We start from the raw sequence: 12612 nt of genomic DNA, 5'->3' as shown, positions 1-12612 counted from the left end.
TCCTGTGGCATTACTAGCCCAATCAGCATTAGCCCAATCAGCATCTGTGTATCCATGTAGTTGTATCTCTATACCAGTCTCACAAAAAAGTCCATAATAAAATGTGGACTTTATGTACGTGAGAATCCATGTAGCCACATCCAAGTGTGGCTTCCTAGAGGCTTGTAGAATCTGACTCACAATTGTAACAACATAGCTCAAGTCTGCTGGCCTAGTAATGGTCATGTAGATCAAGCTACCCACTATGCGCCTTTACGTAGTGGGGTCCTCTAAAAGCTCACCTATATCTATGGAAAGCTTTGTGTTTTATTCCAATGGAATTGAAATAGGATTACAGCCTGTCATACCATACTTGGACAACATGTCCAAGCCATGGTGCCTCTATAATTACAAAATGCCATGAGGTGATCTCACCATCTCTATGCCCAAGAAATACCGTGGCTCACCTAAATTATTCATCTCAAACTTCTACTTTAAAAGCCTCTTGACATCATGCATGTCAGCATCACTATCACCAGTGATAATCAAGTTATCCACACAAATGACTAATAGCATGATCCCTCTATCTATCTTTTTCACATAAAGTGAAAAATCTACATTGGAAATATAAAATCCAATGGTAACAAGATACTCCCCAATCTTGTTTGACTAGGCTCTAGGTGTCTGCTTCAAGACATAATAGGGCTTTGCGTAACCCGTACATAAAAATCTACATTGGAAATATGAAATCCAATGGTAACAAGATACTCCCCAATCTTGTTTGACTAGGCTCTAGGTGCCTGCTTCAAGGCATAATAGGGCTTTGCGTAACCCGTACATAAAATCTGGATGTATATCACTCTCATAACTTGGTGGCTGCATCATGTATACTTCTTACAAATCACCATGTAAGAAGGCATTCTTTACATCCGTTTGATGTAAATACCATCCCATTTATACAACTATAGCAATGATATCTCTCACGATTTCCATTCTAACAACCAGGCTGAATGTGTCCTCATAGTTAATGCCATAGATCTATTTATAGCCCTTGGAAACCAATCTCACCTTATATATGCATCTTCATTATGCTTGACCTTATATACCCACTTACATCCAATTTCCTTCTTTTCCTCAGGTAAAGGCACTAACTCCCATGTTGCATTTGCATCCAATGCTGCCATATCCCCATTCATGGTGGCATCTTCCCATTTTTTTATTCTAAGTGCTTGCTCAAAACAAGTGGTCTCCAACTCCTCTATTGCTTTAACCATGTAAGCATAATGATGGGCTGTATATCCATCATGTCTCAACCTGTCAACATGGTACCTAACCCTCGTAGACCTGTGTACACCTTGATCACTACCAGGTGTACACGTGAATCACTACCAGGTGTCCTCAAAAAACAACCTTGGTTGTCCTTACACTAGGAGTAACCATAGATGGAATGCTAAGCTCCTCATCAAGGCTTTGTTTAGAGCCATTAGAGTTACCATCCCACAAATGGTTTGACCTATCTTTTCCTTCACTTTGCATGATACATGTGTACCTATATCATCCTCAACTTGCATGACCATGGGCTAACAATAGATCCATTATTACTAGAGGACTCTCTAGGTCCACTAAGCACCTGTGATTGCTTCTCTACACGTGGTGCAGCATCAATACTTCTTACATCTGCATCTTCTGTTGTCTTGTTCACTACTACTGGTGCATACTAGCTACTCATCTCATCAAAGATAACATCTTTGCTTACTTGCATCTCACGATTGGTAGGGTTAAAACATCTATAACCTTTCTACTCCAAATCATAACTAATGAAGATGTATTTCTCTACCTTTTGATCCAACTTTGTTCTCTCTTCATCAGGAACATGCATATATGCAATACACCCAAACACTTTCAAGTGAGATACATTTGGTTTTATGCCTGTAAACTTCTGTTCATGCATCATACCATGAACAATAGTGGGGATGTTTTTTATAATGTACATAGTAGTTGCTCTGCTTCTGCTTAAAAATAATGTGGCATATTCTTTTCAGACATCAAGGCATGTTCCACTTCTGTAATGTTCCTATTTTGTCTTTTTACAACACCATTCTATTGCAGAGTATACATGCATATGTAAACTATCTCTTGATTCTATTCCAGAGTATACCTGCATATGTAAACTATCTCTTGATTCCTTGCTTTCTTAAGAAATCACTGAACTCATTGGAGAAATACTCTGATCTTATAAATTTTATTTGTATGTCTTTTTCCTTCTTGACCAAGACTTTAAATCTCTTAAAGTGAGCAAACACCTCACTTTTCTCCTTCATGAAATAAATCCACACATTCCTAATGTGATCATCAATAAATGTAACATAATACCTACAATTTGCAATTATTGTAGTCTTGGTTGGTCCCTATGCATCTGAATGCATAACATCTAATGGCCTTGCACTAACACTTTTCATGTGGAAAAGCATGTTTGGCCTGCTTACCAAGCTGGCATGCTTCACATACTTTATGCATGCCATCAACCTTAAACTTTGGCAACCCTAAAACAATATTTTGGGCTTGCATAGACTTCAACTAACTGTATATTCACATGACCAATGTGCTTGTGCCACATATGTCAATATCTGCAACAATGATACATATTTCATGCATAAACATGGCTACCTTTACCTCAGGCATGTTCACATCCCAACGTAAACATGTTGCTATTTCTGTTACCCTTTGAACCAAGTAACACTGATTTTTGAAGTCTTCCACAAAACATTCTTGAGGATTAAACCTCACTTACAGACTTTGCTCAATCATCTGTCCAATAGAAACCGGGTTCTTTGTAATAATTGGAATATAAAGTACATCTGTCTTTATTTTTTTTATCTTGCATAGACAATGGCACTTTACCAACATGCGTAATGGGTTACACAGTATTATCATTGGTTTCTACATAACCTAGTTTTTTCACTTTCTACATGGATTCACTTATGACTGGTCATGTGGTTAGAGGTGCCAAAATCTACATACTTGACATATCTCTTGTTTGTTGTGGAACTGACCATATGCTGTATCACAAACAGATGCTCCTTTCTATCATCACTACCCTGTTTATTAGAAGATGCATAGTTGTCTTACTGCAACTTCCCACTTTTAATGCCATTCTGCTTTTTAAATTAGTCCTTTGCCGTGTGCCCTGCTTTGCCATAAATAATAGCACTCTATGTTATTTGTGCTTTGATTTCTTTGCCAACCACCTTGGGCTCTCCGGATCCCCCTGCCTCTAGATTGGCCTCTTTCACTTGTGTATGACTGTCAGATCATTGGACTGTTTGCTGTCCATAATTTTGGTTTCCATGTCAACTACACCTTGGCCTCGACCATGACCTCTACCTCTGTCTCTACCTGAATTGGAATAGAAGGCATGTTCTGATGTGTTCTTGCTTTGTGAAGAAGATTCCTAGAGACTTTTCTTCCTACGATGAGCATAGACAATAAGTCTTGAAAGTTGGGAACGTTTTCTCTAACTGCAATGGAGGTCTTGAATGGCTTGTATTCTTCTCTTTGCCAAGCCCATTTAGATAGATGCTCACTAAATCATCATCTTCCACCGATACATTGATAGATCCAAGGGATTCAACAATGCCCTTGATCTTTAAAGCATACTCATTGTTGATAGCCATGCTTTTCTTCTCCACATTATGCAGCTCTTGTTTTAGCTATAGTTTCCTTGCCTTTGTGTTGGTTTGGAACATCTGCACCAAGTTCTGCTATGCTACTGCTATAGTATTGGCATCTTGTATGTGTCTTATCATTATGTCTGTGACACTGATTGAAAGCCAATACATGATTTTCCTTGCATCCTAGTTCTAGTCCTTGAATGCCTTTATATCCATTGGAGTGGCATTCTCTTCAGATAACTCTGGAGGCTCCTCATTGTCTCCTTCAACATAGTTCCAAAATCCTTTACGCATCAAAAAATTGGTCATTCTGAACTTCCAAGCATGGACGTTGCTCTTGTCTAGCTTCTGAGTAACAATTTGATTGATTCCGTCATATATATTTGCCTGTAACAAACTAAAAACCAAAAACTAAAAAATTTATGTGTACAACTAGAAACCAGGTTTTTGGTTGCTTGTAGTAACCAGAAACATACAACCAGAAATTTTTTATGTACAACCTATAACACAATAGTATCTTCTACCCACAACGATACTTCAACACAACCTCTATGTCACCAGATGTGACCAGTGTACATCTACATATACCCAAGATTAGCAATACATGAGCAAACATTGTTTGCACTCCTAAAATGCACTGTTGCATTACAATACCCATATTTTGACCAGAGATAGTTCTCAACCAAAACTTTCCAAAACTACCAAAAACACCTTACAGTGATCAAATGGAGACCGAAAGGCACCAAAATGTAAATTTGCCTGTATAATTTCAGTATAAAGTACTACCCACCTTACAGGCACCTCCACACCTACTATCAATTAGAAAAGCAACCACTTGCACATCCAACAAATGTGTGTCTACTCTACTAGGGCTGCCATAGATCCTCCACTTTCCACTTGATTTTTGCTCCACATAATCCTTTATACTTGCAATATGTGGATAAGCAAAATGGTATCAACAAAATGGGCACCACTACTGCTAGAGTAGGATCATAGGGGCTAGTATCAAAGATGTGCCCATCCATTTACATTAAGAGTGAACTAATCCAAGACTTCCGATTTTCTTTTCTTTGGTAGAGTCTTTGTGCTTGTAGAGTCGTGCTTGCTTAGGTCAATGCGATTAAGACACGATCTCTTCTACACTTTAATGCATGCAGTTAGCATACACTTCTTGTCAGATTTAGCAAAAAAATTCCAAGCTTTAGGAATAGTGCAGATTCCTAAGACCAACTTTACTTCACTAAAAAGACATAGATAGAGTAGGTTTAAATAAAAGTGTCCCACTTTCGTGTGGGGAGTTCTTATTGCCTTTACCTTCTTAAGTTGAAGGTGTTCTTGAATAATGAGAATTGATTTTTCTCAAGAATGGTGCGTAAAAACTTATGCTATGAAGCTCAAGATTTTGAGAAGTTCTAAAGATTTTAAGGCAACGGTATAAAGGCAAGTTGGCAAGCTAGCCGAGTCTCCCCTTGCGTAATGTTGTGTGCACACTCTTCCATGAGTTTGTGAAAAGCGAGATGAGAGTCTTGTGTGGAGAATGATAGTAGTGAGTAACAAAGAGCCAACATCCTAAAATTTTGTGTGTAATGCCTTGCCTACCTAATAGTCTAGTGGTGACTTCTCTATATCAAAATGGCATGAGTATGTACAAGGCTAGTCAAAAGACTAAAAGTAACAAATAAATGAGATTTATTAAAGCCTTTATGGAAGGGTAGAACTACAAGGGAAGACAATATAATTCAGCCCTAGAATTTTAATAATAATAAAAAATTAATACAATTTTTTGCAAAAAGGCAACAATAAAGCTCAAAATCTCAATGTACCTCCGAGAATTGGAAAATGAATTAAGAAGCACAAGTGGGGCTGGAATCTTCCCAAAAGAAGGTGCCTTACTTTCCCTCTAGAAATAAACAATTCATTTAACAAATCTAGTGAAAGCAAAAATAAAAATAAAAAAAATAAATAAATTATATATATATAGAAAGATTTTGGGGGAATCGAGAGGGGGGCGGGCATTGGGGTAGATTTTAGTGATTGGGCATGTAAATCCATACAAGATTAAAGAGCCATGATGATTTTTGTTGGTCGACCTAGTTTTACTCTCTAGTTGTGTTTTTAAAGGACAAAATAGCATAAAATAAGTCATAAAAACATACAAATTGAAAAATATGTCCCACAAAATTACAAAAAGCATGCGAATGTTGGAGATACATGCCCTTCATCAATTCAAGCATAAAATTACCAATTACCATACTCAACCATGAGATTTTTATCTTCTCTGGCTACTCTAGCCCCATCGGGTCACTTTATCTTCTCTGGCTCCACCAACAGTGGATGTCCCACCCATTGTTGCTAGATTGGGTTGAAGTTTTACATGCCTCTAGGCCTTGATGAGAAAATCATATGTATGTAATCTTTCTAGCATCATATTTTATTTGCCCTTCAAAAAAGCCAAGTGTGGAAAATTGTGGTGTTGAGGATATTTGACATATGTGAAGTCTGGGTAAATTTTTATCATTTTGTGAAGCGTTGTTGAAATCCAACACCATCTAGGGTCTCTTTTTTTATAAGGCATGGAAAAATTGTTATATGATTTGATTGGTTTCTACCAAATGCCGTAAACCTCCCCATTGTGGGGCTCCATTGTGGGGTTTTGACCAACCTAGGATAGCTGGATTGGGTTCAAAATTGACATAGCTATGAACTATATATGCAAGAAGACATGTGCCAAAAAATGGATTAAACTGACTAGCATAATGCCTCTTTTTGGTTAGGTGGAGAAAATTGGGTCTTTGAGTCTAGGCTGTAAAACTTTAGTTGGGAGGTCACTTCAAGACTCCAAAAAGCATATCAAATTATGTTGAAATCAGATATGGTTTAATGTGCTTATGCATAGTAAAAATACTTTTGATGAGCATAGGGGTGCTGCCACACATGATTCTGAGTAGGGAAGGGACCTCTTTGAAGCATGCATGGAAAATTGTAGTCCAAGGGGTGCAGCTATTATCCCTTATAGAAACAAAGTGCCAGAATTCAACTTTGACCTCTAGCGCCAGGGATTACTTCAAATTACATATGCTAGAGGTTTCTAACTATTAGATTACTTATGTATAATAATATGGCTAATTGATAATAGAATTACCCTCCTTTAGCTAGGTGGAGAAAATTGGGAACTCGAGATTACAAGTTGTAAAAAATGAGTTTGGGGTTCAACTATACTGACTAAAAAACTATGCAAATGTTGTCAAAATTGGAGGCAGCTTTGAACACTTGAGGTAGGGTAAACTTTAAGTCTATGTGAGTCCATGCTAGAAATTGACCTTCCTGTGGTCCCTTTTTTAACGAAGCATGGAAAACTATTTTTCCACTGAGGTATAGAGAAGTAATTTGTAATGAGGCATGAAATCTGCCTTTTGGGCTAGTTTGGTTAGCCTCTACCAGTCAAAATTGTTCCAAAACTAATATACTAGTGCTCCTTTGACTGAAGAAGTCTTGGTTTAGTGCATGGGAGAAACTAATAAGTTACCTTTGTGTCATGAGGTTTGGTATTATTGAAGGACTCACCTTTGCCAACATGTATGTATGACCATGATTAAATCTAAATTCATGATAATAATTCATATTCAATGGACACATGATGTTTGCTTGAGGAGTACTCACCTTTGCCAACATGCATGCTTGACCATGGCTGGATCTAAAATCATGTGATCCGTCAAAATTCTGGGCTTGGAAAACTAAAAGCCAATTTGGGCTAGATGAGAAAAGATGGCTTGGACATCCTCAGCTTATTGTTGTTGAGGCCATAACTTGAGATCTACATCTCCGATGGGGCATGATTAACAAATGGTAAAAAATAATCTAAAGAAAATAAGCTTTCCATGCAAAACCAGGTACTCTTGCACTCTAGGCATGGAATATTGTAGAGCTTAAAGCTCAAAATTATGGCCCATTATTAGCCTATGTCCACACATCACTACCATATAAATGGCTATAGTTATGGACCATTATTAGCTTATGTACAAGCAAAATATAGCCATTTATATGGTAGTGATGTGTGGACATAGGCTAATAATGGGCCAGGGTATGTTTTTCCTCTTTAGGAGATTTTTTCCCCCGAGCATATGCACACACTCTTTTGAGTGTGTAAGCAACCTTATCATGTCAGTTTGCTTGACCATCACATTTGCAAACAACTCCTCATATCTAATGAAAGTAGTTGGTAAGGTTGTGCTCATTGAAAAAAATGGTGCGAGAATAACTCTCTTAGAAGTCTTGTTTTGTGCCAGCCACATTAAAAAGAATTTACTGTTAGTCGTTACCATTGTTAGGGCTAGCCTAGTGGTGAGGATAGGTGTATAGTTCATGAGTGAAGTGATGGAGATATCATTGTGGTATTATCTGGTACTCTATGCCATGGGCTTTATAGGTTGGATATGTATGAGAGATTGGCACATAATGCTTTTTTAATTACTACCACATGTGCTATGAGTGACACGGAGCTATGGCATGCACGCTTTGGTCACTTGAATTTCGACAGTTTGTTAAACCGTAAAAAGGCAAGAAATGGTGTCAAAGTTACCAAAGTTTGAGTCCCCTATCAAATATGTATGTGAGGGGTGCATTTTGGGCAAGATGCAATAGGCATCATTCTCGAAAGATGGATCAGTAAGGGTCATACATAGTGATGTATGTGGTCTTACGAGGACATCATCAATCATGAGATATCTCTACTTTGTGACTTTTATTGATGACTACTCTAGGCACACTTGGGGTGTATCCTTGAAAGTAAAATCAAAGGTTTTTACATGCTTTAGTAATGTGTCTCTAGTAAAGTTGGCACCCTTTATACAGATTAAGGGGTGGAGTATATGTCAAAGAAGTTTCATGTATATATGGCTGAAAGAGGCATAAACCATCAATGTAATGTGCCTTATACTCCTCAACAAAATGGTGTGGTTAAAAGGAAGAACATATCTCTTATATGTCCCACAAAGGCCTTGTAGACAATTACCCCTTAGGAATCTTAGAATGGTAGGAAGCCCCATGTGGCTCATTTGCATGTTTTTGGTTATTTTGATTATGCTCTTGTGCTTGAGTGCAACAATGCAATAAGCTTGATGATAAGGTGGTAAAATGTATTTTTGTGAAATACAACTTAGAAAGAAAAGGGTATAGAATCTACCTTCCGGCCACAAGGCAGATTTTGGTAAGTATAGATTTTGTCTTTGTTGAGAACTTAGTTTAGCCCATGCTTTTATACAAGTAGAAATGTTATCTTTGTTGAGAACTCAATTCAGCCCATGCTTTTATACAAGTATAAATGTTGTTTTTGTTGAGAGCTCAAGTTAGTCCAATATTTTATGTAAAAAACATCAAAATATATTCTCACGTGGCATCTTTTATACACTCTTACCTTTGTACAATGCTAGACATCTTTGATAGACTCCTACAATCATATGTGGAGCAAATGAATGCTCAACAAGGTGCTTTAAATCTAGCCTATACCAACATGTATATATGGATGAAAGAGGTATAAAACATTAATGTATAGTGCCTTGCACACCTCAGCAAAATGGTGTGATTGAGAGGAAGAACAAATCTCTCATATACCCCACCAAGGCCTTGTAGACAATTTCCCCTTATGAAGCTTGGAATGGCAATAAGCTCTTGTGGCTCATTTTCATGTTTTTGGTTATCTTGCTTATGCTCTTGTGCCGCGCCTGAGCAACAATATAATAAATTGGATGATAAGGTGATAAAATACATTTTTATGGGATACAACTCAGAAAGAAAAGGGTATAGACTCTACCTTTAGGCCACAAGGTGAATTTTGGTAAGTGTTATTTTTTTGAGAACTTAGTTCAACCCATGTTTTTATGCAAAATACATCAAAATGTATGCTTACATGGCATCTTTGATACACTCATACCTTTGTACTATTGATGTTGAAAATTTGAATTCCCTAGCTGGAGCCTCCAAGTAACCCTCCAAATGTTGTCATTATCTTGCACTACTACTGTTGTTGTGTAGCTCCTACAGCTCATGGCCGAGGTAGTCAAAACACCAATTCAGCAACACCAATTCAACCAAGAGAAAAAAAATTGAGCGACCACAAGAGAAATTCTAATTTATTAATCTTGATGTGAATTTAATACTCCAACTAAGATAATTAAAATTTAACTTTATTAATGTAATTTACATATCCCACTCATGCATATTAGATCTTTGTATGTGGCTTAAAAATTGTTGAGAATCATGGATCATGCTCTTCTAATGACAAGCTATCTACCTAATGATACACTAATCTTACACTAATCACAATGCTAAACTAAGGTGGATAGAAATAAAGAAAACTCATAATGAGAGTGTACTAATTAAGATGCACTCAAAGTACAATTACACACCAAGATGAATTAGCTTGGATATATAAAGAGACTTGAGACAAGTGCACGTGATATGATTCATTGCTTAAAATGGTCCCCTTTTATATGAGGAGATACACCCTTGGGCTTGTATATCAATGTGGGATATATTCCTTTTCTCATGTGGTTGTAGGCTATGCTTTGCACTTTCTTGGCTAACTCAACTCACTCCCTAGCTTTTCCTTGTGCTCTTTGGCACCAAATTTCTTAACACCCCCCCTTAGTGCCAAATCTTTGGGCTACTCAAGGTGGTTGGATGTCAGTTACAAAATGTTGTTTGTTTTTACTTTCTACATTCCTCTATGTAATGTGAAACTTTGGCTCATGTGCTACTTTAAAGGTTATCTTTAAGAGTGAGGTCCCCCCCACTGATAGAGACTTGACCTATCTTTTGAGGTCTAGAGGTATCTTCTAAGAGTAAGGTTACAAATTTTTGGCTATTTCTTCTACCTTGGCTACATCATTGATGCCAGAGGGTAGGACAAGAACTTTTTGTAGGAATTTGGATTTTTTTCACAACAAATTTTTGTTTAAGAGATGGGTAGTGAGAGGATTTTTGATTGCATGCTCATTTGGCCGCTTTTTCAAGAGTTACAAATTTTTTATGAACAAATTTTATCAATGAAGATTGCATTGGTGATGTTTGTGCCAGCACACATGTTGATGATGATAGTGCCCATGTCGATGTCAAGGACTATGATGATGCCGATGATATACATGTTGGTGTAACCCATAGAGATAATGCATTACAATCCATGTAAACAAGCTGTTGTATGAGCCCATGTGAACAACCTCTTAGGAAGATGATGCATTACAATCCATGTAAACAAGCTGTTGTATGAGCCCATGTGAACACCCTCTTAGGAAGATGATAAGGTTTTGAAACTTTGACAAACATTTTAGTTTTTATTTATAAATGAACCTTATCATCACTTGTCGTTGGCTACGTGCTCTGCTGTGCCAATCTCCGCTATGCTGCTTGCTCTGGCCAACAACCAGCGGCCATGCTACGTAGTGCCTTATACTTTTCTTGGCTGCCACATTGCTCTGGCTTGCCCTATTTACTTACTGGTGTGCTGCTGACCTTCTTCTTTGTGTGTGCTAGCAACTAAGCTGCGCTCTTTCTTCATCTACTGTTGGTGTAGTGTGTAGCTGCTTTGTTGCTCTACGTTTTTGCTCAAGCAATGCTTCCCGCTTCTGTTATTGCATTCATGGTGATTTGTCTCCCTTACTTTGCCTTCGTTCTCTACCTTCTCCACCATGGTGCTTCTATGCAAATTGATGATGACAATAGTAGATAAAGAAACTCTCTCTCTTCTACTACAATGTAGAATCTTTTCTTTTACTTGCAAAACAGCCCTATGTATTCTAATCTTCACACAAGTCTTTCTCTCTCAATAGAGCTCTATTAAAGATAAGTGAAATGAGAAAATCTAATTACTTCCTAAACACATTATCTAATGGAGAGAAGCCTAAAGACTTGCCAATAATCTAAGCCCTAATGTAAGCTAGGAGAACTAGACCTATGCTTTGATACCACGTTGAGAATCATGGATCAAGCTCTCCTCTCCTGATGACAAGACATCTACCTAATGATATACTAATCTTACACTAATCACAATGCTAAACTGGTGGATAGAAATGAAGAAAACTCATAATGAGAGTGTGTTAATTAAGATGCACTCAAGTACAATTAGACACCAAGATGAATTAGCTTGGATACATAAAGAGACTTGAGATAAGTGCAAGTGATATGATTCATTGCTTGAAATGGCCCCCTTTTATATGAGGAGGTACACCTTTGGGCTTGTACATCAATGTAGGATATATCACTTTTTGAGTTTAGTCCCATTCACAAAGGATTTAAACGAAACTTTTTGAGTTTAGTCCCATTCAAAAGGAACACCATCCAGGTTTTCCAGTCTTAAATGATCTTGAGTTAAAAGGAACACCATCCAGAGTACTGGAATTCATGAACTCAAGATCATTTAAGACTGGAAACCCTGGATGGTGTGAATTGGACTAAACTTAAAAAAGACTAAACATGATGGTGCTCTCTCTCTCTCTCTCTCTCTCTCTCTCTCTCTCTCTCTCTCTCTGTTAAGGATGAGTGGATGGAGGAGGAGGTAGCGGTGCTTGGTAGGAGGGAGATGGATCATGGGATAGGTTTGAACCTAAGGTTCTAGGTTGCTACCTAAGGTTGTACGTTGCTACCTAAGGTTGCATTAATTACTAATCAACTTTGTTTACTAGTAGCTATCGTACTTGGGACATTTCTTCTTGAAGCTTGGCCTTTTCTCAATTCAATGGATTCCATGTATTCTCCAAACTCTCACCTTAGAGTGTAACTCTCATGGTCGCCGGCCTTTGGAATGAAAATAAGGTCCATACTTCACCTACATATTAACAATGAGAAGAGCACCTATCCTTTTTCGATATTTCAAAGAAACTTTTCTTAAAAAGGGGTAGATATTTTGATAAAATCTTGTATGCAACATATGTATCTTGTGGTTTCTCTCATTAGAGAGCTAATTTGTAAT

Source organism: Cibotium barometz, chromosome 13 (genome assembly GCF_041138505.1).
Source record: "Cibotium barometz isolate CiBa-2024 chromosome 13, ASM4113850v1, whole genome shotgun sequence".
In the NCBI taxonomy this organism is placed as follows: Eukaryota; Viridiplantae; Streptophyta; class Polypodiopsida; order Cyatheales; family Cibotiaceae; genus Cibotium; species Cibotium barometz.
This window is presented reverse-complemented; position numbering follows the sequence as displayed.